The following is a 22,416-nucleotide window of genomic DNA, read 5'->3' as shown; positions in this document are numbered from 1 at the left end:
ACCATCGGGTGCTTTCGTCTAATAACACTGTGTTCACCAAGAGTCCTATTCACTAAAAGGTAGTCTTGCTTATGAGAAGTTAGTCACACAGTCTCGCTCATGACAAATGTGTCTTACTCATCGGAAAGATGTCTCACTTAATGCAAGGATCTCTCACTTATTGGGATGGTGGTCTCACTCATTGGATGACAGGCCTTCTAGATCTGTGACAACCACAGCTGCTAGAGCATGCTAGATGAGGTCTGAATATGATCAGCAAAGTAGTATCACCATCTCCCTATGTCTTACTTGGGATATGACCTCTAGAACTGGACACAGGACTCTAGATCAATTATGTGTAAAGTGGTATATAACCACCTTCCTTATGTCCCTTTGGAGATGTGACCTACAGAACTGGAATCAGGACTCTAGATAAAGTCTAAATATGACTCTTGATGAGGTCTGAATAGGATTTGTAAAGTGGTATCACTACCTGCCTATGTCATTTTTTTCAATTATGGTTCCACTGGGGATTGAATCCAGAACATCTGTTTATAAAGCAGGTGTGATAACCACATTGGAAAAGTCAATTGAATTTTTCACACTATCAGGTGGACCAGTGCCATTGGGTTCCATAGTTTAGTGGTTATCACGTCTGCTTTACACGCAGAAGGTCCTGGGTTCGATCCCCAGTAGAACCACCTTTAACCCAAATTTTTGTTCTTTTACTTGACAGAATTGGAAGCAGGTCTCTTCATGAGGTCTGAATAGGATTTGTAAAGTGATATCACTGCCTGCTATGTCATTTTTTTAAATTATGGTTCCACTGGGGATTGACTGGGGGGTTATATACCACTTTACACATAATTGATCTAGAGTCCTGTGTCCAGTTCTAGAGGTCATATCCCAAGTAAGACATAGGGAGATGGTGATACTACTTTGCTGATCATATTCAGACCTCATCTAGCATGCTCTAGCAGCTGTGGTTGTCACAGATCTAGAAGGCCTGTCATCCAATGAGTGAGATCACCATCCCAATAAGTGAGAGATCCTTGCATTAAGTGAGACATCTTTCCGATGAGTAAGACACATTTGTCATGAGCGAGAGTGTGTAACTAACTTCTCATAAGCAAGACTACCTTTTAGTGAATAGGACTCTTGGTGAACACTGTTATTAGACGAAAGCACCCAATGGTGTGATAAATTAAAATGACCGGTATGGCTGTACAACCATTGTCTTTCAACATGTGAGACTTTTCCAATGTGGTTATCACACCTGCTTTACACACAGAGGTTCTGGATTCAATCCCCAGTGGAACCATAATTGAAAAAAATGACATAGCGCTCAGTGATACCACTTTACAAATCCTATTCAGACCTCATGAAGAGACCTGCTTCCAATTCTGTCAAGTAAAAGAACAAAAAGTTGAGTTAAAGGTGGTTCTACTGGGGATCGAACCCAGGACCTTCTGCGTGTAAAGCAGACGTGATAACCACTACACTATGGAACCCAATGGCACTGGTCCACGCGATGGTGTGAAAAATTCAATTGACTTTTCCAATGTGGTTATCATACCTGCTTTACACACAGATGTTCTGGATTCAATCCCCAGTGGAACCATAATTGAAAAAAATGACATAGGCAGGTAGTGATACCACTTTACAAATCCTATACAGACCTCATCAAGAGTCATATTTAGACCTTATCTAGAGTCCTGATTCCAGTTCTGTAGGTCACATCTCCAAAGGGACATAAGGAAGGTGGTTATATACCACTTTACACATAATTGATCTAGAGTCCTGTGTCCAGTTCTAGAGGTCATATCCCATGTAAGACATAGGGAGATGGTGATACTACTTTGCTGATCATATTCAGACCTCATCTAGCATGCTCTAGCAGCTGTGGTTGTCACAGATCTAGAAGGCCTGTCATCCAATGAGTGAGATCACCATCCCAATAAGTGAGAGATCCTTGCATTAAGTGAGACATCTTTCCGATGAGTAAGACACATTTGTCATGAGCGAGACTGTGTGACTAACTTCTCATAAGCAAGACTACCTTTTAGGGAATAGGACTCTTGGTGAACACAGTGTTATTAGACGAAAGCACCCGATAGTGTGATAAATTCAAATGACCGCTATGGCTGTACAACCATTGTCTTTCAACATGTGTGACTTTTCCAATGTGGTTATCACACCTGCTTTACACACAGAGGTTCTAAATTCAATCCCCAGTGGAACCATAATTGAAAAAAATGACATAGGCAGGTAGTGTTACCACTTTACAAATCCTATACAGACCTCATCAAGAGTCATATTTAGACCTTATCTAGTGTCCTGATTCCAGTTCTGTAGGTCACATCTCCAAAGGGACATAAGGAAGGTGGTTATATACCACTTTACACATAATTGATCTAGAGTCCTGTGTCCAGTTCTAGAGGTCATATCCCAAGTAAGACATAGGGAGATGGTGATACTACTTTGCTGATCATATTCAGACCTCATCTAGCATGCTCTAGCAGCTGTGGTTGTCACAAATCTAGAAGGCCTGTCATCCAATGAGTGAGACCACCATCCCAATAAGTGAGAGATCCTTGCATTAAGTGAGACATCTTTCCGATGAGTAAGACACATTTGTCATGAGCGAGACTGTGTGACTAACTTCTCATAAGCAAGACTACCTTTTAGTGAATAGGACTCTTGGTGAACACAGTGTTATTAGACGAAAGCACCCGATGGTGTGATAAATTAAAATGACCGGTATGGCTGTACAACCATTGTCTTTCAACATGTGAGACTTTTCCAATGTGGTTATCACACCTGCTTTACACACAGAGGTTCTGGATTCAATCCCCAGTGGAACCATAATTGAAAAAAATGACATAGGCAGGTAGTGATACCACTTTACAAATCCTATACAGACCTCATCAAGAGTCATATTTAGACCTTATCTAGAGTCCTGATTCCAGTACTGTAGGTCACATCTCCAAAGGGACATAAGGAAGGTGGTTATATACCACTTTACACATAATTGATCTAGAGTCCTGTGTCCAGTTCTAGAGGTCATATCCCAAGTAAGACATAGGGAGATGGTGATACTACTTTGCTGATCATATTCAGACCTCATCTAGCATGCTCTAGCAGCTGTGGTTGTCACAGATCTAGAAGGCCTGTCATCCAATGAGTGAGACCACCATCCCAATAAGTGAGAGATCCTTGCATTAAGTGAGACATCTTTCCGATGAGTAAGACACATTTGTCATGAGCGAGACTGTGTGACTAACTTCTCATAAGCAAGACTACCTTTTAGTGAATAGGACTCTTGGTGAACACAGTGTTATTAGACGAAAGCACCCGATGGTGTGATAAATTCAAATGACCGCTATGGCTGTACAACCATTGTCTTTCAACATGTGAGACTTTTCCAATGTGGTTATCACACCTGCGTTACACACAGAGGTTCTGGATTCAATCCCCAGTGGAACCATAATTTAAAAAAATGACATAGCAGGTAGTGATACCACTTTACAAATCCTATTCAGACCTCATGAAGAGACCTGCTTCCAATTCTGTCAAGTAAAAGAACAAAAAGTTGAGTTAAAGGTGGTTCCACTGGGGATCGAACCCAGGACCTTCTGCGTGTAAAGCAGACGTGATAACTACTACACCATCGGGTGGACCAGTGCCATTGGGTTCCATAGTGTAGTGGTTATCACGTCTGCTTTACATGCAGAAGGTCCTGGGTTCGATCCCCAGTGGAACCACCTTTAACTCAACTTTTTGTTCTTTTACTTGACAGAATTGGAAGCAGGTCTCTTCATGAGGTCTGAATAGGATTTGTAAAGTGGTATCACTACCTGCTATGTCATTTTTTAAAATTATGGTTCCACTGGGGATTGAATCCAGAACCTCTGTGTGTAACGCAGGTGTGATAACCACATTGGAAAAGTCTCACATGTTGAAAGACAATGGTTGTACAGCCATAGCGGTCATTTGAATTTATCACACCATCGGGTGCTTTCGTCTAATAACACTGTGTTCACCAAGAGTCCTATTCACTAAAAGGTAGTCTTGCTTATGAGAAGTTAGTCACACAGTCTCGCTCATGACAAATGTGTCTTACTCATCGGAAAGATGTCTCACTTAATGCAAGGATCTCTCACTTATTGGGATGGTGGTCTCACTCATTGGATGACAGGCCTTCTAGATCTGTGACAACCACAGCTGCTAGAGCATGCTAGATGAGGTCTGAATATGATCAGCAAAGTAGTATCACCATCTCCCTATGTCTTACTTGGGATATGACCTCTAGAACTGGACACAGGACTCTAGATCAATTATGTGTAAAGTGGTATATAACCACCTTCCTTATGTCCCTTTGGAGATGTGACCTACAGAACTGGAATCAGGACTCTAGATAAAGTCTAAATATGACTCTTGATGAGGTCTGAATAGGATTTGTAAAGTGGTATCACTACCTGCCTATGTCATTTTTTTCAATTATGGTTCCACTGGGGATTGAATCCAGAACATCTGTGTATAAAGCAGGTGTGATAACCACATTGGAAAAGTCAATTGAATTTTTCACACTATCAGGTGGACCAGTGCCATTGGGTTCCATAGTTTAGTGGTTATCACGTCTGCTTTCCACGCAGAAGGTCCTGGGTTCGATCCCCAGTAGAACCACCTTTAACCCAAATTTTTGTTCTTTTACTTGACAGAATTGGAAGCAGGTCTCTTCATGAGGTCTGAATAGGATTTGTAAAGTGATATCACTGCCTGCTATGTCATTTTTTTAAATTATGGTTCCACTGGGGATTGACTGGGGGGTTATATACCACTTTACACATAATTGATCTAGAGTCCTGTGTCCAGTTCTAGAGGTCATATCCCAAGTAAGACATAGGGAGATGGTGATACTACTTTGCTGATCATATTCAGACCTCATCTAGCATGCTCTAGCAGCTGTGGTTGTCACAGATCTAGAAGGCCTGTCATCCAATGAGTGAGATCACCATCCCAATAAGTGAGAGATCCTTGCATTAAGTGAGACATCTTTCCGATGAGTAAGACACATTTGTCATGAGCGAGAGTGTGTAACTAACTTCTCATAAGCAAGACTACCTTTTAGTGAATAGGACTCTTGGTGAACACTGTTATTAGACGAAAGCACCCAATGGTGTGATAAATTAAAATGACCGGTATGGCTGTACAACCATTGTCTTTCAACATGTGAGACTTTTCCAATGTGGTTATCACACCTGCTTTACACACAGAGGTTCTGGATTCAATCCCCAGTGGAACCATAATTGAAAAAAATGACATAGCGCTCAGTGATACCACTTTACAAATCCTATTCAGACCTCATGAAGAGACCTGCTTCCAATTCTGTCAAGTAAAAGAACAAAAAGTTGAGTTAAAGGTGGTTCTACTGGGGATCGAACCCAGGACCTTCTGCGTGTAAAGCAGACGTGATAACCACTACACTATGGAACCCAATGGCACTGGTCCACGCGATGGTGTGAAAAATTCAATTGACTTTTCCAATGTGGTTATCATACCTGCTTTACACACAGATGTTCTGGATTCAATCCCCAGTGGAACCATAATTGAAAAAAATGACATAGGCAGGTAGTGATACCACTTTACAAATCCTATACAGACCTCATCAAGAGTCATATTTAGACCTTATCTAGAGTCCTGATTCCAGTTCTGTAGGTCACATCTCCAAAGGGACATAAGGAAGGTGGTTATATACCACTTTACACATAATTGATCTAGAGTCCTGTGTCCAGTTCTAGAGGTCATATCCCAAGTAAGACATAGGGAGATGGTGATACTACTTTGCTGATCATATTCAGACCTCATCTAGCATGCTCTAGCAGCTGTGGTTGTCACAGATCTAGAAGGCCTGTCATCCAATGAGTGAGATCACCATCCCAATAAGTGAGAGATCCTTGCATTAAGTGAGACATCTTTCCGATGAGTAAGACACATTTGTCATGAGCGAGACTGTGTGACTAACTTCTCATAAGCAAGACTACCTTTTAGGGAATAGGACTCTTGGTGAACACAGTGTTATTAGACGAAAGCACCCGATAGTGTGATAAATTCAAATGACCGCTATGGCTGTACAACCATTGTCTTTCAACATGTGTGACTTTTCCAATGTGGTTATCACACCTGCTTTACACACAGAGGTTCTAAATTCAATCCCCAGTGGAACCATAATTGAAAAAAATGACATAGGCAGGTAGTGTTACCACTTTACAAATCCTATACAGACCTCATCAAGAGTCATATTTAGACCTTATCTAGAGTCCTGATTCCAGTTCTGTAGGTCACATCTCCAAAGGGACATAAGGAAGGTGGTTATATACCACTTTACACATAATTGATCTAGAGTCCTGTGTCCAGTTCTAGAGGTCATATCCCAAGTAAGACATAGGGAGATGGTGATACTACTTTGCTGATCATATTCAGACCTCATCTAGCATGCTCTAGCAGCTGTGGTTGTCACAAATCTAGAAGGCCTGTCATCCAATGAGTGAGACCACCATCCCAATAAGTGAGAGATCCTTGCATTAAGTGAGACATCTTTCCGATGAGTAAGACACATTTGTCATGAGCGAGACTGTGTGACTAACTTCTCATAAGCAAGACTACCTTTTAGTGAATAGGACTCTTGGTGAACACAGTGTTATTAGACGAAAGCACCCGATGGTGTGATAAATTAAAATGACCGGTATGGCTGTACAACCATTGTCTTTCAACATGTGAGACTTTTCCAATGTGGTTATCACACCTGCTTTACACACAGAGGTTCTGGATTCAATCCCCAGTGGAACCATAATTGAAAAAAATGACATAGCAGGCAGTGATACCACTTTACAAATCCTATTCAGACCTCATGAAGAGACCTGCTTCCAATTCTGTCAAGTAAAAGAACAAAAAGTTGAGTTAAAGGTGGTTCCACTGGGGATCGAACCCAGGACCTTCTGCGTGTAAAGCAGACGTGATGACCACTACACTATGGAACCCAATGGCACTTTCGCAACCGAGGTTGTGAAAAATTCAATTGACCGCTATGGCTGTAAACCATTGTCTTTCAACTTGTGAGACTTTTCCAGTGTGGTTATTACACCTGCTTTACACACAGAGGTTCTGGATTCAATCCCCAGTGGAACCATAATTGAAAAAAATGACATAGGCAGGTAGTGATACCACTTTACAAATCCTATTCAGACCTCATCAAGAGTCATATTTAGACCTTATCTAGATTCCTGATTCCAGTTCTGTAGGTCACATCTCCAAAGTGACATAAGGAAGGTGGTTATATACCACTTTACACATAATTGATCTAGAGTCCTGTGTCCAGTTCTAGAGGTCATATCCCAAGTAAGACATAGGGAGATGGTGATACTACTTTGCTGATCATATTCAGACCTCATCTAGCATGCTCTAGCAGCTGTGGTAGTCACAGATCTAGAAGGCCTGTCATCCAATGAGTGAGATCACCATCCCAATAAGTGAGAGATCCTTGCATTAAGTGAGACATCTTTCCGATGAGTAAGACACATTTGTCATGAGCGAGACTGTGTGACTAACTTCTCATAAGCAAGACTACCTTTTAGTGAATAGGACTCTTGGTGAACACAGTGTTATTAGACGAAAGCACCCGATGGTGTTATAAATTGAAATGACCGGTATGGCTGTACAACCATTGTCTTTCAACATGTGAGACTTTTCCAATGTGGTTATCACACCTGCTTTACACACAGAGGTTCTGGATTCAATCCCCAGTGGAACCATAATTGAAAAAAATGACATAGCAGGCAGTGATACCACTTTACAAATCCTATTCAGACCTCATGAAGAGACCTGCTTCCAATTCTGTCAAGTAAAAGAACAAAAAGTTACGTTAAAGGTGGTTCCACTGGGGATTGAAGCCAGGACCTTCTGCGTGTAAAGCAGATGTGATGACCACTACACTATGGAACCCAATGGCACTTCCCCACCCGATGGTGTGAAAAATTCAATTGACCGCTATGGCTGTACAACCATTGTCTTTCAACTTGTGAGACTTTTCCAATGTGGTTATCACACCTGCTTTACACACAGAGGTTCTGGATTCAATCCCCAGTGGAACCATTATTGAAAAAAATGACATAGCAGGCAGTGATACCACTTTACAAATCCTATTCAGACCTCATGAAGAGACCTGCTTCCAATTCTGTCAAGTAAAAGAACAAAAAGTTGAGTTAAAGGTGGTTCCACTGGGGATCGACCCCAGGACCTTCTCCGTGTAAAGCAGACATGATGACCACTACACTATGGAACCCACTTTCACTTTCGCACCCGAGGTTGTGAAAAATTCAATTGACCGCTATGGCTGTACAACCATTGTCTTTCAACTTGTGAGACTTTTCCAATGTGGTTATCATACCTGCTTTACACACAGATGTTCTGGATTCAATCCCCAGTGGAACCATAATTGAAAAAAATGACATAGGCAGGTAGTGATACCACTTTACAAATCCTATACAGACCTCATCAAGAGTCATATTTAGACCTTATCTAGAGTCCTGATTCCAGTTCTGTAGGTCACATCTCCAAAGGGACATAAGGAAGGTGGTTATATACCACTTTACACATAATTGATCTAGAGTCCTGTGTCCAGTTCTAGAGGTCATATCCCAAGTAAGACATAGGGAGATGGTGATACTACTTTGCTGATCATATTCAGACCTCATCTAGCATGCTCTAGCAGCTGTGGTTGTCACAGATCTAGAAGGCCTGTCATCCAATGAGTGAGATCACCATCCCAATAAGTGAGAGATCCTTGCATTAAGTGAGACATCTTTCCGATGAGTAAGACACATTTGTCATGAGCGAGACTGTGTGACTAACTTCTCATAAGCAAGACTACCTTTTAGGGAATAGGACTCTTGGTGAACACAGTGTTATTAGACGAAAGCACCCGATGGTGTGATAAATTCAAATGACCGCTATGGCTGTACAACCATTGTCTTTCAACATGTGAGACTTTTCCAATGTGGTTATCACACCTGCGTTACACACAGAGGTTCTGGATTCAATCCCCAGTGGAACCATAATTTTAAAAAATGACATAGCAGGTAGTGATACCACTTTACAAATCCTATTCAGACCTCATGAAGAGACCTGCTTCCAATTCTGTCAAGTAAAAGAACAAAAAGTTGAGTTAAAGGTGGTTCCACTGGGGATCGAACCCAGGACCTTCTGCGTGTAAAGCAGACGTGATAACTACTACACCATCGGGTGGACCAGTGCCATTGGGTTCCATAGTGTAGTGGTTATCACGTCTGCTTTACATGCAGAAGGTCCTGGGTTCGATCCCCAGTGGAACCACCTTTAACTCAACTTTTTGTTCTTTTACTTGACAGAATTGGAAGCAGGTCTCTTCATGAGGTCTGAATAGGATTTGTAAAGTGGTATCACTACCTGCTATGTCATTTTTTAAAATTATGGTTCCACTGGGGATTGAATCCAGAACCTCTGTGTGTAACGCAGGTGTGATAACCACATTGGAAAAGTCTCACATGTTGAAAGACAATGGTTGTACAGCCATAGCGGTCATTTGAATTTATCACACCATCGGGTGCTTTCGTCTAATAACACTGTGTTCACCAAGAGTCCTATTCACTAAAAGGTAGTCTTGCTTATGAGAAGTTAGTCACACAGTCTCGCTCATGACAAATGTGTCTTACTCATCGGAAAGATGTCTCACTTAATGCAAGGATCTCTCACTTATTGGGATGGTGGTCTCACTCATTGGATGACAGGCCTTCTAGATCTGTGACAACCACAGCTGCTAGAGCATGCTAGATGAGGTCTGAATATGATCAGCAAAGTAGTATCACCATCTCCCTATGTCTTACTTGGGATATGACCTCTAGAACTGGACACAGGACTCTAGATCAATTATGTGTAAAGTGGTATATAACCACCTTCCTTATGTCCCTTTGGAGATGTGACCTACAGAACTGGAATCAGGACTCTAGATAAAGTCTAAATATGACTCTTGATGAGGTCTGAATAGGATTTGTAAAGTGGTATCACTACCTGCCTATGTCATTTTTTTCAATTATGGTTCCACTGGGGATTGAATCCAGAACATCTGTGTATAAAGCAGGTGTGATAACCACATTGGAAAAGTCAATTGAATTTTTCACACTATCAGGTGGACCAGTGCCATTGGGTTCCATAGTTTAGTGGTTATCACGTCTGCTTTACACGCAGAAGGTCCTGGGTTCGATCCCCAGTAGAACCACCTTTAACCCAAATTTTTGTTCTTTTACTTGACAGAATTGGAAGCAGGTCTCTTCATGAGGTCTGAATAGGATTTGTAAAGTGATATCACTGCCTGCTATGTCATTTTTTTAAATTATGGTTCCACTGGGGATTGACTGGGGGGTTATATACCACTTTACACATAATTGATCTAGAGTCCTGTGTCCAGTTCTAGAGGTCATATCCCAAGTAAGACATAGGGAGATGGTGATACTACTTTGCTGATCATATTCAGACCTCATCTAGCATGCTCTAGCAGCTGTGGTTGTCACAGATCTAGAAGGCCTGTCATCCAATGAGTGAGATCACCATCCCAATAAGTGAGAGATCCTTGCATTAAGTGAGACATCTTTCCGATGAGTAAGACACATTTGTCATGAGCGAGAGTGTGTAACTAACTTCTCATAAGCAAGACTACCTTTTAGTGAATAGGACTCTTGGTGAACACTGTTATTAGACGAAAGCACCCAATGGTGTGATAAATTAAAATGACCGGTATGGCTGTACAACCATTGTCTTTCAACATGTGAGACTTTTCCAATGTGGTTATCACACCTGCTTTACACACAGAGGTTCTGGATTCAATCCCCAGTGGAACCATAATTGAAAAAAATGACATAGCGCTCAGTGATACCACTTTACAAATCCTATTCAGACCTCATGAAGAGACCTGCTTCCAATTCTGTCAAGTAAAAGAACAAAAAGTTGAGTTAAAGGTGGTTCTACTGGGGATCGAACCCAGGACCTTCTGCGTGTAAAGCAGACGTGATAACCACTACACTATGGAACCCAATGGCACTGGTCCACGCGATGGTGTGAAAAATTCAATTGACTTTTCCAATGTGGTTATCATACCTGCTTTACACACAGATGTTCTGGATTCAATCCCCAGTGGAACCATAATTGAAAAAAATGACATAGGCAGGTAGTGATACCACTTTACAAATCCTATACAGACCTCATCAAGAGTCATATTTAGACCTTATCTAGAGTCCTGATTCCAGTTCTGTAGGTCACATCTCCAAAGGGACATAAGGAAGGTGGTTATATACCACTTTACACATAATTGATCTAGAGTCCTGTGTCCAGTTCTAGAGGTCATATCCCAAGTAAGACATAGGGAGATGGTGATACTACTTTGCTGATCATATTCAGACCTCATCTAGCATGCTCTAGCAGCTGTGGTTGTCACAGATCTAGAAGGCCTGTCATCCAATGAGTGAGATCACCATCCCAATAAGTGAGAGATCCTTGCATTAAGTGAGACATCTTTCCGATGAGTAAGACACATTTGTCATGAGCGAGACTGTGTGACTAACTTCTCATAAGCAAGACTACCTTTTAGGGAATAGGACTCTTGGTGAACACAGTGTTATTAGACGAAAGCACCCGATAGTGTGATAAATTCAAATGACCGCTATGGCTGTACAACCATTGTCTTTCAACATGTGTGACTTTTCCAATGTGGTTATCACACCTGCTTTACACACAGAGGTTCTAAATTCAATCCCCAGTGGAACCATAATTGAAAAAAATGACATAGGCAGGTAGTGTTACCACTTTACAAATCCTATACAGACCTCATCAAGAGTCATATTTAGACCTTATCTAGAGTCCTGATTCCAGTTCTGTAGGTCACATCTCCAAAGGGACATAAGGAAGGTGGTTATATACCACTTTACACATAATTGATCTAGAGTCCTGTGTCCAGTTCTAGAGGTCATATCCCAAGTAAGACATAGGGAGATGGTGATACTACTTTGCTGATCATATTCAGACCTCATCTAGCATGCTCTAGCAGCTGTGGTTGTCACAAATCTAGAAGGCCTGTCATCCAATGAGTGAGACCACCATCCCAATAAGTGAGAGATCCTTGCATTAAGTGAGACATCTTTCCGATGAGTAAGACACATTTGTCATGAGCGAGACTGTGTGACTAACTTCTCATAAGCAAGACTACCTTTTAGTGAATAGGACTCTTGGTGAACACAGTGTTATTAGACGAAAGCACCCGATGGTGTGATAAATTAAAATGACCGGTATGGCTGTACAACCATTGTCTTTCAACATGTGAGACTTTTCCAATGTGGTTATCACACCTGCTTTACACACAGAGGTTCTGGATTCAATCCCCAGTGGAACCATAATTGAAAAAAATGACATAGCAGGCAGTGATACCACTTTACAAATCCTATTCAGACCTCATGAAGAGACCTGCTTCCAATTCTGTCAAGTAAAAGAACAAAAAGTTGAGTTAAAGGTGGTTCCACTGGGGATCGAACCCAGGACCTTCTGCGTGTAAAGCAGACGTGATGACCACTACACTATGGAACCCAATGGCACTTTCGCAACCGAGGTTGTGAAAAATTCAATTGACCGCTATGGCTGTAAACCATTGTCTTTCAACTTGTGAGACTTTTCCAGTGTGGTTATTACACCTGCTTTACACACAGAGGTTCTGGATTCAATCCCCAGTGGAACCATAATTGAAAAAAATGACATAGGCAGGTAGTGATACCACTTTACAAATCCTATTCAGACCTCATCAAGAGTCATATTTAGACCTTATCTAGATTCCTGATTCCAGTTCTGTAGGTCACATCTCCAAAGTGACATAAGGAAGGTGGTTATATACCACTTTACACATAATTGATCTAGAGTCCTGTGTCCAGTTCTAGAGGTCATATCCCAAGTAAGACATAGGGAGATGGTGATACTACTTTGCTGATCATATTCAGACCTCATCTAGCATGCTCTAGCAGCTGTGGTAGTCACAGATCTAGAAGGCCTGTCATCCAATGAGTGAGATCACCATCCCAATAAGTGAGAGATCCTTGCATTAAGTGAGACATCTTTCCGATGAGTAAGACACATTTGTCATGAGCGAGACTGTGTGACTAACTTCTCATAAGCAAGACTACCTTTTAGTGAATAGGACTCTTGGTGAACACAGTGTTATTAGACGAAAGCACCCGATGGTGTTATAAATTGAAATGACCGGTATGGCTGTACAACCATTGTCTTTCAACATGTGAGACTTTTCCAATGTGGTTATCACACCTGCTTTACACACAGAGGTTCTGGATTCAATCCCCAGTGGAACCATAATTGAAAAAAATGACATAGCAGGCAGTGATACCACTTTACAAATCCTATTCAGACCTCATGAAGAGACCTGCTTCCAATTCTGTCAAGTAAAAGAACAAAAAGTTACGTTAAAGGTGGTTCCACTGGGGATTGAACCCAGGACCTTCTGCGTGTAAAGCAGATGTGATGACCACTACACTATGGAACCCAATGGCACTTCCCCACCCGATGGTGTGAAAAATTCAATTGACCGCTATGGCTGTACAACCATTGTCTTTCAACTTGTGAGACTTTTCCAATGTGGTTATCACACCTGCTTTACACACAGAGGTTCTGGATTCAATCCCCAGTGGAACCATTATTGAAAAAAATGACATAGCAGGCAGTGATACCACTTTACAAATCCTATTCAGACCTCATGAAGAGACCTGCTTCCAATTCTGTCAAGTAAAAGAACAAAAAGTTGAGTTAAAGGTGGTTCCACTGGGGATCGACCCCAGGACCTTCTCCGTGTAAAGCAGACATGATGACCACTACACTAAGGAACCCACTTTCACTTTCGCACCCGAGGTTGTGAAAAATTCAATTGACCGCTATGGCTGTACAACCATTGTCTTTCAACTTGTGAGACTTTTCCAATGTGGTTATCATACCTGCTTTACACACAGATGTTCTGGATTCAATCCCCAGTGGAACCATAATTGAAAAAAATGACATAGGCAGGTAGTGATACCACTTTACAAATCCTATACAGACCTCATCAAGAGTCATATTTAGACCTTATCTAGAGTCCTGATTCCAGTTCTGTAGGTCACATCTCCAAAGGGACATAAGGAAGGTGGTTATATACCACTTTACACATAATTGATCTAGAGTCCTGTGTCCAGTTCTAGAGGTCATATCCCAAGTAAGACATAGGGAGATGGTGATACTACTTTGCTGATCATATTCAGACCTCATCTAGCATGCTCTAGCAGCTGTGGTTGTCACAGATCTAGAAGGCCTGTCATCCAATGAGTGAGATCACCATCCCAATAAGTGAGAGATCCTTGCATTAAGTGAGACATCTTTCCGATGAGTAAGACACATTTGTCATGAGCGAGACTGTGTGACTAACTTCTCATAAGCAAGACTACCTTTTAGGGAATAGGACTCTTGGTGAACACAGTGTTATTAGACGAAAGCACCCGATAGTGTGATAAATTCAAATGACCGCTATGGCTGTACAACCATTGTCTTTCAACATGTGTGACTTTTCCAATGTGGTTATCACACCTGCTTTACACACAGAGGTTCTAAATTCAATCCCCAGTGGAACCATAATTGAAAAAAATGACATAGGCAGGTAGTGATACCACTTTACAAATCCTATACAGACCTCATCAAGAGTCATATTTAGACCTTATCTAGAGTCCTGATTCCAGTTCTGTAGGTCACATCTCCAAAGGGACATAAGGAAGGTGGTTATATACCACTTTACACATAATTGATCTAGAGTCCTGTGTCCAGTTCTAGAGGTCATATCCCAAGTAAGACATAGGGAGATGGTGATACTACTTTGCTGATCATATTCAGACCTCATCTAGCATGCTCTAGCAGCTGTGCTTGTCACAAATCTAGAAGGCCTGTCATCCAATGAGTGAGACCACCATCCCAATAAGTGAGAGATCCTTGCATTAAGTGAGACATCTTTCCGATGAGTAAGACACATTTGTCATGAGCGAGACTGTGTGACTAACTTCTCATAAGCAAGACTACCTTTTAGTGAATAGGACTCTTGGTGAACACAGTGTTATTAGACGAAAGCACCCGATGGTGTTATAAATTGAAATGACCGGTATGGCTGTACAACCATTGTCTTTCAACATGTGAGACTTTTCCAATGTGGTTATCACACCTGCTTTACACACAGAGGTTCTGGATTCAATCCCCAGTGGAACCATAATTGAAAAAAATGACATAGCAGGCAGTGATACCACTTTACAAATCCTATTCAGACCTCATGAAGAGACCTGCTTCCAATTCTGTCAAGTAAAAGAACAAAAAGTTGAGTTAAAGGTGGTTCCACTGGGGATCGAACCCAGGACCTTCTGCGTGTAAAGCAGACGTGATGACCACTACACTATGGAACCCAATGGCACTTTCGCAACCAAGGTTGTGAAAAATTCAATTGACCGCTATGGCTGTAAACCATTGTCTTTCAACTTGTGAGACTTTTCCAGTGTGGTTATTACACCTGCTTTACACACAGAGGTTCTGGATTCAATCCCCAGTGGAACCATAATTGAAAAAAATTACATAGGCAGGTAGTGATACCACTTTACAAATCCTATTCAGACCTCATCAAGAGTCATATTTAGACCTTATCTAGATTCCTGATTCCAGTTCTGTAGGTCACATCTCCAAAGTGACATAAGGAAGGTGGTTATATACCACTTTACACATAATTGATCTAGAGTCCTGTGTCCAGTTCTAGAGGTCATATCCCAAGTAAGACATAGGGAGATGGTGATACTACTTTGCTGATCATATTCAGACCTCATCTAGCATGCTCTAGCAGCTGTGGTAGTCACAGATCTAGAAGGCCTGTCATCCAATGAGTGAGATCACCATCCCAATAAGTGAGAGATCCTTGCATTAAGTGAGACATCTTTCCGATGAGTAAGACACATTTGTCATGAGCGAGACTGTGTGACTAACTTCTCATAAGCAAGACTACCTTTTAGTGAATAGGACTCTTGGTGAACACAGTGTTATTAGACGAAAGCACCCGATGGTGTTATAAATTGAAATGACCGGTATGGCTGTACAACCATTGTCTTTCAACATGTGAGACTTTTCCAATGTGGTTATCACACCTGCTTTACACACAGAGGTTCTAAATTCAATCCCCAGTGGAACCATAATTGAAAAAAATGACATAGGCAGGTAGTGATACCACTTTACAAATCCTATACAGACCTCATCAAGAGTCATATTTAGACCTTATCTAGAGTCCTGATTCCAGTTCTGTAGGTCACATCTCCAAAGGGACATAAGGAAGGTGGTTATATACCACTTTACACATAATTGATCTAGAGTCCTGTGTCCAGTTCTAGAGGTCATATCCCAAGTAAGACATAGGGAGATGGTGATACTACTTTGCTGATCATATTCAGACCTCATCTAGCATGCTCTAGCAGCTGTGGTTGTCACAAATCTAGAAGGCCTGTCATCCAATGAGTGAGACCACCATCCCAATAAGTGAGAGATCCTTGCATTAAGTGAGACATCTTTCCGATGAGTAAGACACATTTGTCATGAGCGAGACTGTGTGACTAACTTCTCATAAGCAAGACTACCTTTTAGTGAATAGGACTCTTGGTGAACACAGTGTTATTAGACGAAAGCACCCGATGGTGTGATAAATTAAAATGACCGGTATGGCTGTACAACCATTGTCTTTCAACATGTGAGACTTTTCCAATGTGGTTATCACACCTGCTTTACACACAGAGGTTCTGGATTCAATCCCCAGTGGAACCATAATTGAAAAAAATGACATAGCAGGCAGTGATACCACTTTACAAATCCTATTCAGACCTCATGAAGAGACCTGCTTCCAATTCTGTCAAGTAAAAGAACAAAAAGTTGAGTTAAAGGTGGTTCCACTGGGGATCGAACCCAGGACCTTCTGCGTGTAAAGCAGACGTGATGACCACTACACTATGGAACCCAATGGCACTTTCGCAACCGAGGTTGTGAAAAATTCAATTGACCGCTATGGCTGTAAACCATTGTCTTTCAACTTGTGAGACTTTTCCAGTGTGGTTATTACACCTGCTTTACACACAGAGGTTCTGGATTCAATCCCCAGTGGAACCATATTTGAAAAAAATGACATAGGCAGGTAGTGATACCACTTTACAAATCCTATTCAGACCTCATCAAGAGTCATATTTAGACCTTATCTAGATTCCTGTTTCCAGTTCTGTAGGTCACATCTCCAAAGTGACATAAGGAAGGTGGTTATATACCACTTTACACATAATTGATCTAGAGTCCTGTGTCCAGTTCTAGAGGTCATATCCCAAGTAAGACATAGGGAGATGGTGATACTACTTTGCTGATCATATTCAGACCTCATCTAGCATGCTCTAGCAGCTGTGGTAGTCACAGATCTAGAAGGCCTGTCATCCAATGAGTGAGATCACCATCCCAATAAGTGAGAGATCCTTGCATTAAGTGAGACATCTTTCCGATGAGTAAGACACATTTGTCATGAGCGAGACTGTGTGACTAACTTCTCATAAGCAAGACTACCTTTTAGTGAATAGGACTCTTGGTGAACACAGTGTTATTAGACGAAAGCACCCGATGGTGTTATAAATTGAAATGACCGGTATGGCTGTACAACCATTGTCTTTCAACATGTGAGACTTTTCCAATGTGGTTATCACACCTGCTTTACACACAGAGGTTCTGGATTCAATCCCCAGTGGAACCATAATTGAAAAAAATGACATAGCAGGCAGTGATACCACTTTACAAATCCTATTCAGACCTCATGAAGAGACCTGCTTCCAATTCTGTCAAGTAAAAGAACAAAAAGTTACGTTAAAGGTGGTTCCACTGGGGATTGAACCCAGGACCTTCTGCGTGTAAAGCAGATGTGATGACCACTACACTATGGAACCCAATGGCACTTCCCCACCCGATGGTGTGAAAAATTCAATTGACCGCTATGGCTGTACAACCATTGTCTTTCAACTTGTGAGACTTTTCCAATGTGGTTATCACACCTGCTTTACACACAGAGGTTCTGGATTCAATCCCCAGTGGAACCATAATTGAAAAAAATGACATAGCAGGCAGTGATACCACTTTACAAATCCTATTCAGACCTCATGAAGAGACCTGCTTCCAATTCTGTCAAGTAAAAGAACAAAAAGTTGAGTTAAAGGTGGTTCCACTGGGGATCGACCCCAGGACCTTCTCCGTGTAAAGCAGACATGATGACCACTACACTATGGAACCCACTTTCACTTTCGCACCCGAGGTTGTGAAAAATTCAATTGACCGCTATGGCTGTACAACCATTGTCTTTCAACTTGTGAGACTTTTCCAATGTGGTTATCATACCTGCTTTACACACAGATGTTCTGGATTCAATCCCCAGTGGAACCATAATTGAAAAAAATGACATAGGCAGGTAGTGATACCACTTTACAAATCCTATACAGACCTCATCAAGAGTCATATTTAGACCTTATCTAGAGTCCTGATTCCAGTTCTGTAGGTCACATCTCCAAAGGGACATAAGGAAGGTGGTTATATACCACTTTACACATAATTGATCTAGAGTCCTGTGTCCAGTTCTAGAGGTCATATCCCAAGTAAGACATAGGGAGATGGTGATACTACTTTGCTGATCATATTCAGACCTCATCTAGCATGCTCTAGCAGCTGTGGTTGTCACAGATCTAGAAGGCCTGTCATCCAATGAGTGAGACCACCATCCCAATAAGTGAGAGATCCTTGCATTAAGTGAGACATCTTTCCGATGAGAAAGACACATTTGTCATGAGCGAGACTGTGTGACTAACTTCTCATAAGCAAGACTACCTTTTAGTGAATAGGACTCTTGGTGAACACAGTGTTATTAGACGAAAGCACCCGATGGTGTGATAAATTCAAATGACCGCTATGGCTGTACAACCATTGTCTTTCAACATGTGAGACTTTTCCAATGTGGTTATCACACCTGCTTTACACACAGAGGTTCTGGATTCAATCCCCAGTGGAACCATAATTGAAAAAAATTACATAGCAGGCAGTGATACCACTTTACAAATCCTATTCAGACCTCATGAAGAGACCTGCTTCCAATTCTGTCAAGTAAAAGAACAAAAAGTTACGTTAAAGGTGGTTCCACTGGGGATTGAACCCAGGACCTTCTGCGTGTAAAGCAGATGTGATGACCACTACACTATGGAACCCAATGGCACTTCCCCACCCGATGGTGTGAAAAATTCAATTGACCGCTATGGCTGTACAACCATTGTCTTTCAACTTGTGAGACTTTTCCAATGTGGTTATCACACCTGCTTTACACACAGAGGTTCTGGATTCAATCCCCAGTGGAACCATAATTGAAAAAAATGACATAGCAGGCAGTGATACCACTTTACAAATCCTATTCAGACCTCATGAAGAGACCTGCTTCCAATTCTGTCAAGTAAAAGAACAAAAAGTTGAGTTAAAGGTGGTTCCACTGGGGATCGACCCCAGGACCTTCTCCGTGTAAAGCAGACATGATGACCACTACACTATGGAACCCACTGGCACTTTTGCACCCGAGGTTTTGAAAAATTCAATTGACCGCTATGGCTGTACAACCATTGTCTTTCAACTTGTGAGACTTTTCCAATGTGGTTATCATACCTGCTTTACACACAGATATTCTGGATTCAATCCCCAGTGGAACCATAATTGAAAAAAATGACATAGGCAGGTAGTGATACCACTTTACAAATCCTATTCAGACCTCATCAAGAGTCATATTTAGACCTTATCTAGATTCCTGATTCCAGTTCTGTAGGTCACATCTCCAAAGTGACATAAGGAAGGTGGTTATATACCACTTTACACATAATTGATCTAGAGTCCTGTGTCCAGTTCTAGAGGTCATATCCCAAGTAAGACATAGGGAGATGGTGATACTACTTTGCTGATCATATTCAGACCTCATCTAGCATGCTCTAGCAGCTGTGGTAGTCACAGATCTAGAAGGCCTGTCATCCAATGAGTGAGACCACCATCCCAATAAGTGAGAGATCCTTGCATTAAGTGAGACATCTTTCCGATGAGTAAGACACATTTGTCATGAGCGAGACTGTGTGACTAACTTCTCATAAGCAAGACTACCTTTTAGTGAATAGGACTCTTGGTGAACACAGTGTTATTAGACGAAAGCACCCGATGGTGTGATAAATTCAAATGACCGCTATGGCTGTACAACCATTGTCTTTCAACATGTGAGACTTTTCCAATGTGGTTATCACACCTGCTTTACACACAGAGGTTCTGGATTCAATCCCCAGTGGAACCATAATTGAAAAAAATGACATAGCAGGCAGTGATACCACTTTACAAATCCTATTCAGACCTCATGAAGAGACCTGCTTCCAATTCTGTCAAGTAAAAGAACAAAAAGTTGAGTTAAAGGTGGTTCCACTGGGGATCGAACCCAGGACCTTCTGCGTGTAAAGCAGACGTGATGACCACTACACTATGGAACCCAATGGCACTTTCGCAACCAAGGTTGTGAAAAATTCAATTGACCGCTATGGCTGTAAACCATTGTCTTTCAACTTGTGAGACTTTTCCAGTGTGGTTATTACACCTGCTTTACACACAGAGGTTCTGGATTCAATCCCCAGTGGAACCATAATTGAAAAAAATTACATAGGCAGGTAGTGATACCACTTTACAAATCCTATTCAGACCTCATCAAGAGTCATATTTAGACCTTATCTAGATTCCTGATTCCAGTTCTGTAGGTCACATCTCCAAAGTGACATAAGGAAGGTGGTTATATACCACTTTACACATAATTGATCTAGAGTCCTGGGTCCAGTTCTAGAGGTCATATCCCAAGTAAGACATAGGGAGATGGTGATACTACTTTGCTGATCATATTCAGACCTCATCTAGCATGCTCTAGCAGCTGTGGTAGTCACAGATCTAGAAGGCCTGTCATCCAATGAGTGAGATCACCATCCCAATAAGTGAGAGATCCTTGCATTAAGTGAGACATCTTTCCGATGAGTAAGACACATTTGTCATGAGCGAGACTGTGTGACTAACTTCTCATAAGCAAGACTACCTTTTAGTGAATAGGACTCTTGGTGAACACAGTGTTATTAGACGAAAGCACCCGATGGTGTGATAAATTCAAATGACCGCTATGGCTGTACAACCATTGTCTTTCAACATGTGAGACTTTTCCAATGTGGTTATCACACCTGCGTTACACACAGAGGTTCTGGATTCAATCCCCAGTGGAACCATAATTTAAAAAAATGACATAGCAGGTAGTGATACCACTTTACAAATCCTATTCAGACCTCATGAAGAGACCTGCTTCCAATTCTGTCAAGTAAAAGAACAAAAAGTTGAGTTAAAGGTGGTTCCACTGGGGATCGAACCCAGGACCTTCTGCGTGTAAAGCAGACGTGATAACTACTACACCATCGGGTGACCAGTGCCATTGGGTTCCATAGTGTAGTGGTTATCACGTCTGCTTTACATGCAGAAGGTCCTGGGTTCGATCCCCAGTGGAACCACCTTTAACTCAACTTTTTGTTCTTTTACTTGACAGAATTGGAAGCAGGTCTCTTCATGAGGTCTGAATAGGATTTGTAAAGTGGTATCACTACCTGCTATGTCATTTTTTAAAATTATGGTTCCACTGGGGATTGAATCCAGAACCTCTGTGTGTAACGCAGGTGTGATAACCACATTGGAAAAGTCTCACATGTTGAAAGACAATGGTTGTACAGCCATAGCGGTCATTTGAATTTATCACACCATCGGGTGCTTTCGTCTAATAACACTGTGTTCACCAAGAGTCCTATTCACTAAAAGGTAGTCTTGCTTATGAGAAGTTAGTCACACAGTCTCGCTCATGACAAATGTGTCTTACTCATCGGAAAGATGTCTCACTTAATGCAAGGATCTCTCACTTATTGGGATGGTGGTCTCACTCATTGGATGACAGGCCTTCTAGATCTGTGACAACCACAGCTGCTAGAGCATGCTAGATGAGGTCTGAATATGATCAGCAAAGTAGTATCACCATCTCCCTATGTCTTACTTGGGATATGACCTCTAGAACTGGACACAGGACTCTAGATCAATTATGTGTAAAGTGGTATATAACCACCTTCCTTATGTCCCTTTGGAGATGTGACCTACAGAACTGGAATCAGGACTCTAGATAAAGTCTAAATATGACTCTTGATGAGGTCTGAATAG

The 22,416-nt window shown here is 41.5% G+C and overlaps 1 protein-coding gene and 23 non-coding genes across 27 annotated transcripts in view; 6 read left to right on the top strand and 18 right to left on the bottom strand.

Moving 5' to 3' along the window:
* The window catches only part of TOP6BL (TOP6B like initiator of meiotic double strand breaks), a 108,984-nt gene that overhangs the window by 58,821 nt on the left and 27,747 nt on the right, over window positions 1-22,416 (top strand). The gene's annotated exons all lie outside the window — the stretch shown is intronic.
* TRNAV-UAC (transfer RNA valine (anticodon UAC)) lies at window positions 608-680 on the top strand. The gene has a single exon. It is a non-coding gene; the product is annotated as a tRNA-Val (tRNA).
* TRNAV-UAC (transfer RNA valine (anticodon UAC)) lies at window positions 1,418-1,490 on the bottom strand. Its single transcript has one exon. It is a non-coding gene; the product is annotated as a tRNA-Val (tRNA).
* Window positions 3,584-3,651, bottom strand: TRNAV-UAC (transfer RNA valine (anticodon UAC)). The gene has a single exon. It is a non-coding gene; the product is annotated as a tRNA-Val (tRNA).
* On the top strand, window positions 3,671-3,743 carry TRNAV-UAC (transfer RNA valine (anticodon UAC)). Its single transcript has one exon. It is a non-coding gene; the product is annotated as a tRNA-Val (tRNA).
* On the bottom strand, window positions 5,403-5,475 carry TRNAV-UAC (transfer RNA valine (anticodon UAC)). The gene has a single exon. It is a non-coding gene; the product is annotated as a tRNA-Val (tRNA).
* Window positions 6,947-7,019, bottom strand: TRNAV-UAC (transfer RNA valine (anticodon UAC)). The gene has a single exon. It is a non-coding gene; the product is annotated as a tRNA-Val (tRNA).
* Window positions 7,908-7,980, bottom strand: TRNAV-UAC (transfer RNA valine (anticodon UAC)). The gene has a single exon. It is a non-coding gene; the product is annotated as a tRNA-Val (tRNA).
* Window positions 8,248-8,320, bottom strand: TRNAV-UAC (transfer RNA valine (anticodon UAC)). The gene has a single exon. It is a non-coding gene; the product is annotated as a tRNA-Val (tRNA).
* Window positions 9,210-9,277, bottom strand: TRNAV-UAC (transfer RNA valine (anticodon UAC)). Its single transcript has one exon. It is a non-coding gene; the product is annotated as a tRNA-Val (tRNA).
* Window positions 9,297-9,369, top strand: TRNAV-UAC (transfer RNA valine (anticodon UAC)). The gene has a single exon. It is a non-coding gene; the product is annotated as a tRNA-Val (tRNA).
* Window positions 10,219-10,291, top strand: TRNAV-UAC (transfer RNA valine (anticodon UAC)). Its single transcript has one exon. It is a non-coding gene; the product is annotated as a tRNA-Val (tRNA).
* On the bottom strand, window positions 11,029-11,101 carry TRNAV-UAC (transfer RNA valine (anticodon UAC)). The gene has a single exon. It is a non-coding gene; the product is annotated as a tRNA-Val (tRNA).
* On the bottom strand, window positions 12,573-12,645 carry TRNAV-UAC (transfer RNA valine (anticodon UAC)). Its single transcript has one exon. It is a non-coding gene; the product is annotated as a tRNA-Val (tRNA).
* TRNAV-UAC (transfer RNA valine (anticodon UAC)) lies at window positions 13,534-13,606 on the bottom strand. The gene has a single exon. It is a non-coding gene; the product is annotated as a tRNA-Val (tRNA).
* TRNAV-UAC (transfer RNA valine (anticodon UAC)) lies at window positions 15,458-15,530 on the bottom strand. The gene has a single exon. It is a non-coding gene; the product is annotated as a tRNA-Val (tRNA).
* Window positions 17,041-17,113, bottom strand: TRNAV-UAC (transfer RNA valine (anticodon UAC)). Its single transcript has one exon. It is a non-coding gene; the product is annotated as a tRNA-Val (tRNA).
* TRNAV-UAC (transfer RNA valine (anticodon UAC)) lies at window positions 18,002-18,074 on the bottom strand. Its single transcript has one exon. It is a non-coding gene; the product is annotated as a tRNA-Val (tRNA).
* TRNAV-UAC (transfer RNA valine (anticodon UAC)) lies at window positions 18,342-18,414 on the bottom strand. The gene has a single exon. It is a non-coding gene; the product is annotated as a tRNA-Val (tRNA).
* On the bottom strand, window positions 19,304-19,376 carry TRNAV-UAC (transfer RNA valine (anticodon UAC)). Its single transcript has one exon. It is a non-coding gene; the product is annotated as a tRNA-Val (tRNA).
* TRNAV-UAC (transfer RNA valine (anticodon UAC)) lies at window positions 19,644-19,716 on the bottom strand. Its single transcript has one exon. It is a non-coding gene; the product is annotated as a tRNA-Val (tRNA).
* TRNAV-UAC (transfer RNA valine (anticodon UAC)) lies at window positions 20,606-20,678 on the bottom strand. The gene has a single exon. It is a non-coding gene; the product is annotated as a tRNA-Val (tRNA).
* TRNAV-UAC (transfer RNA valine (anticodon UAC)) lies at window positions 21,567-21,634 on the bottom strand. The gene has a single exon. It is a non-coding gene; the product is annotated as a tRNA-Val (tRNA).
* Window positions 21,653-21,725, top strand: TRNAV-UAC (transfer RNA valine (anticodon UAC)). Its single transcript has one exon. It is a non-coding gene; the product is annotated as a tRNA-Val (tRNA).

This window comes from Ascaphus truei, unplaced genomic scaffold (genome assembly GCF_040206685.1).
Source record: "Ascaphus truei isolate aAscTru1 unplaced genomic scaffold, aAscTru1.hap1 HAP1_SCAFFOLD_997, whole genome shotgun sequence".
In the NCBI taxonomy this organism is placed as follows: Eukaryota; Metazoa; Chordata; class Amphibia; order Anura; family Ascaphidae; genus Ascaphus; species Ascaphus truei.
The sequence above is the reverse complement of the archived record's forward strand: the minus strand, read 5'-3'. Positions and strand labels throughout refer to the sequence as shown.